Here is a 5,173-nt window from a genome sequence, read left to right as displayed (position 1 = left end):
TTGCTCTTGTATAAGTGCATGAACTTTTTTGATTCCTAGCTGAATTACAAACTGGAAAGAGGAAACATCCTCCTTTTAAAATTTTATTGCAAGTGTAATTCTATTGATAGTTGTTGCTGCTCCTTTGATCAGTTCTACAAGCTGTGATGTCCAGTGGTAATCTAGAATATCTCCTGCATGCCAAAGTTGGGGGCAAGTAGGTTATCTCCAAGTATATCATCCACTTTATTTTGTTTATTTTACTTATCAGCACAAAGTCTGCAATGGTTTTGAATTGTTTCCTTTACAAGTCCTCCTGGCTGTGCCTGCTGTAAGCTAGAGGAGGGTTTGTGAGCAGCCCTGTGAGCGGAACGGATGCTGAAACTCATCTTTTCCCCGGCAGCGTGGTAAGCTCCCTCGTTGCAGCAGGCTCCCTGCTAACTCTGCTCTGCCGAGACACGCCGTGCAGTTCTTCCGCTGAGCGGGGCTGAGTGTGCTTCACTGAACCAGCTCGTTCTAAGCTTTTCTCAGATTGTGGAATTGGCTCCTTGATGTTCAGACCAGGAAGAAGAAAATCTTGGATAATCATTACTGCTACCACCACGAATTACAAAGGCTTCAGTCTAGGAAAAATGAGTCCCTAGAGAAGAACCAGTCTTGTGCATCATGCAAGGTTTAAATTTCCACTCTTGCTCCTAGTGAAGACTCTGGCAAAACTTGGCTCATCTTTTTTCCACGCAGTACGTTCTCAACAGACACCTTTTGCAAAGCTAGAATTTTTTTTTTTTCTACCTTGTGAATAGTCTAAACTACACAGAACCTCGTGCTCCTTTTCCTGGAGAACTCTCTGGTTTGAGTGTTCACCATAAAACCTCAAAGCAGCAATGGGAGTTTCTGACTTTGCTTTGGGGAAAAAAAAAAACTTAGTTTTTTCACAGCATTTCTGAAAATAAAGCATCAAAACTCAATTATCTAAAAAAATACTGATTTAATTCTTTTTTTTTTTTTTTTCTTTTTGTACTGCCATTTTGTGAAGTTTGTTCTGTATCCTGACACAAAACTGTGGAGCTGGCCTCTGTTCATTTTCTTTATAGTGATGGACAAGACTGTCACTGCATAGATTATTTTATTAGATGAAAAAATCCCTAACTAGATCAGATGCATTGAGTACTTCTGCGTGAAAGTACTCTTACAAAGACCTGTTGTGTTTTAAGATGGTGCTAGATGTGTATAAGAAGCTCACCCTGAGTTGGAAAACTGGTACTGGTTGGTAAGGTACTGTTTTGTTTTGGTGTTTTTTTTTTTTTTTTTTTCACTTGTTATCTTGATTAGTTAATCAGCCAGGTGTGAAACCAACACTTTCTCCTTCCCTAGATGTGCCTTGAATGGTAGAAGGTTCATATCCAAGGAGAAGGATGTGCGGAGGAAGGTTGCCTAGCCAGCAAGGTGAGTGAAAATTCATAACCATCATGCTAGCCTTTCATGGCAAGAACCGTTTTTATCTGGACTTTCAGAGGAAAACTTCCCCTTAGCAGCTGCTGAAGCCAGCTACGAGCAAAACCTCTTTTGGTGAACTGATGGTGGAAGCCTCTCCTGATGTTTCCTGGCTGGAATTTACATCCCAAAGTGCTTCCTGGCTTGGCTGGCTGCAATGTGCTGCTGAGTGGGTGATTATTGAGTTGGGAAGTCCTCTGTTAGCATCACCTAATCAGTTAAGGAGTGGGGTGATTTGTATAAGAAGTTTCATGCTTTGTTTTGCTCAATATGAGATTGCAGATCAAGCATAAGCTGTAGGAGGATTTATTGTACTGGGCTAACAAGTCCAAAGACATGAAGCTTTAAGTCAGGCAATTAAAGATCTCCTTTTAAATGAAGTTTTTTTTGAGATGCTGGCATCAAAAAGCTATAAGAAAGCAACAGTGAACAGTTGGTTTTATTAGCGATGTCCAGTCATTTATATAAATGTAATGTACTTTTGTTTGCACACACAGGTACCTCTGCGTGCTCCAACTTCCATCCCTCAGTCCATATGAGAAGGCTGCTTGTAAAACTCCATCGAAGTTGTGAGAAGAGTAGAGACTGAGAAGAAAGAATTTAATAATTGGAATATTCACTAGCCTGAGCAAGACATTTGGTAAGTAGCATGTGTTCTTGGAAAGCTAGTGTCTGTTATCGCTCTCTAATACATTGGTTTCCTTTTGCTTTTCCCCTGCACTGGGAGAAATAACACTTAAAATGATCTGTGGCAGTATATAAAGTCACAATAGTTTTGTCCTTTTTTTTTTTTTTTTAAGTATTATTTTTATTTCATGTTTGATAGAAATCTACGGCTGACCTTTTCTACTTAAGGAAGTTAGTGTGAATGCTGCAGTGAGAGGGCAGCAAACCTGAGTGACTGGGGGGAACGGATGGGCACAATGGCCAATAATTGCTATTTTATTGATTTTCTTTTCACTGAACATCTGGTGAACAGTTGGGAGGAGTCACCTTCCAGGTGTATATCTGCATTCTGACCACAAGATGTGATCAGCAACCTCTGTATGTACTTAGGGGAAAGATGATGAAATGTCCTCTTATTCAGCCTTTAGATAGGCATTTTTCCCAGGCTGGGTGGTCAGGAGGGAGAAGAGGATCCCTTTGGGGAGCTGTAGGACCTCAGTAGGAGCAACATCTCTGTGAAGGAGACTTCTGCGGTCAGCTGGCATTGCAAAAGCCAACCATGCAGGAAGAGCTTGGGTTTTTTTTTTAAGCTCTTAGTGCTGAGAGCTGGCTGTGATGGATCCAGCTGTCTCTTGTACTTCTGAAGGCATCTGTGTGTTTAGGAGTGGGTGGGCAGCCGCAGCTCAGAAGTTAGGGACAGCTGTGGTCCTGAGACCCTGTTTCTCACGCTGGATAGAGGAGCCAGGCTGCAGTGCCTCGGTAGGAGTTGCCCAAAGCCTGAAATTCATCAGAGGCCAGAACTGGAGACAAGACTTTGTTTTTGTGGAAGGCAATGCTGTTCAACTTGGTGGCAGCCTGTCTCTCAACAAGCTAGAATTGCACCACAACCACATGTCCTCTGCGTGGAGGATTTCCTCCATGTATGTCTAAATTAGATTTGATCTGGCTTGCTCCGCTTCCAGCAGCAGCAGTTTAGACTTCAGCACGGGCTTTGCTGCTCCAGACTCTGATTCCAGGTATGTAGCTCATTGCTTGTCCCATCTCTGGACCATGACACTTTTCTTCTGTCACTCAAGCTAATGCTGCTATTCCAACCAGTTTTGTGCTTTTTATTGCAATATTGACTTATTTTCTGTTGTAATTTTTTAAGGCATGAAAAAGCTGTTGACTCACATCTCCAGCCTTCAGAGAGAGGGAAATAGTAACAATAGAAAAAATGGTCCTGATATTTCTAAGGTAAAAATACATTTCTGTACAGGTATACATTTGTTATTGTAGTAGGTCAGTTGGGGGATACTCCTACTGCCACAGCTGAATTCAGAATAATATAGTTTGGAACAGATGTCCTGCAGTCTCCTGGTCCAAAGCAGGGACAACCTTGAGGTCGCATGAGGTTGCTCAGGCCTGTGTGCAGTCAGGTTTTGAATATCTCCAAGAACAGAAATTTTACGATCTCTCTGTATCCCCTTTTTCAGTGCTTGGCTATCCTCATTCTGCAGAATTTTCTCTGTGCATTTAGCTGGAATTTTTCATTCTGCCGTTTGTGCCTATCATCTCTAAATTTTGCTGTAAACCTTCAAGAAGAGTTTGGCTGTCTTCTCTATCTCCCCCCATTAGCAGACAGCTGTAGGATCTCCCTGGAGCCTTCTCTTCTTCAAGCTGAGCGATTTTTCTCAGCCTTTCTTTGTGCATTGTGTGCTTCAGCCCCCTCGTTTTGGTGGCTCTCCATTGAACTCACTCTGGGATGTCATGTCTGTGCTGGGGAGCCCAAAAGACACACCACAGTGTCCAGATGTAATCTCACAAACTGCCTTATAGAGGGGTAGAACCACTTCCCTTGGCCCTCTGGCCTCTCTCTTGCCAATGCAGCCCAGCATGCAGTCAGCCCTTTTCAGTGCAAGCGCGCACTGTTCGCTCATAGAATCACAGAATGGTTTGGGTTGGAAGGGACCTTAAAGATCATCTCATTCCAACCCCCCTGACCTGGGCAGAGACACCTTCCACTGGACCAGATCTCTCAAAGCCCCATCCAACCTGGTCTTGAATACTTCCAGGGATGGGGCATCCACAGCTTCTCTGGGCAACCTGTGCCAGTGCCTCACTACCCTCACAGTAAAGGTTTCTTCCTTACATCTCATCTAAATCTGTCATCTTTCAGTTTAAAGCCATTACCTCTTGTCCTGTTTCTACAGGCCCTTGTCAAAAGTCCCTCCCCAGTTTTCTTGTAGGCCCCCATTAGGTACTGGAAGGCTGCTATAAGGTCTCATATTCAATGTGTCCATCAAGTCCTTTTCTGCAAAGCAGCTTTGCAGGCTGGGAGGACCCAGCTTGTCCTGCAGCACAGGGCTATTCCATGCCAGGTGCGGGACTCTGCCTTTGCTGAACTTCCAGGGTTTCCTGCCAGCCTGCCTGCTCAGGTCCCTCTGAGCAGCAGCCCTGCCCTGCAGCAGTCTGGACTGCTTCCCCAGCTTGGCGTCATCAACCAGCTTCCTGAGGATTCATTCTTGTCCAGGTCAGTAACACAGAGATAAACCAGCATTGGTTTTGTTACCACGAGTAACCAACTGCACTTTGTACCACTGATCACAGCCCTTTGCGCCTGGCAGCTCAGCTCATTTCTACCCACGTCACGGTCCACCTGTCCTAAGAAGGCAAAAGCCTTCCTAGGGTCAAGATGCAGGCTGCACGTTGCCCTACCCTACACCATTCTACCACAGAAGGCAAGGAGGTTGGCCGGGCCCAACTTGCCTTTGGTAAATCTGTGCTGGCTGTTTCCAGTCATCTTGTCCTTGGTGTACGTGGACACAGAAAATCCAGGAGGGCTTACTCCATAATCTTCTTGGAAACCTGGAGGTCCCCAGGTCCTTTTTCTTGCCCTTTGTGAAAACAGGTATGGCATTTCCCTTTTTCCAGTCATCAGGAACCTCTCGTGGCACTAGGTAAGAGAGCAGCTTTGCAGTCATGTTGGCTCCTTCACGTGGTCCCACAGACCTGAAAATGCCCAGTTTGCTTCAGTGGTCTCCAGTTCAGTCTT

This window comes from Chlamydotis macqueenii, chromosome 1, assembly GCF_036417535.1.
Source record: "Chlamydotis macqueenii isolate bChlMac1 chromosome 1, bChlMac1.mat, whole genome shotgun sequence".
In the NCBI taxonomy this organism is placed as follows: Eukaryota; Metazoa; Chordata; class Aves; order Otidiformes; family Otididae; genus Chlamydotis; species Chlamydotis macqueenii.
This window is presented reverse-complemented; position numbering follows the sequence as displayed.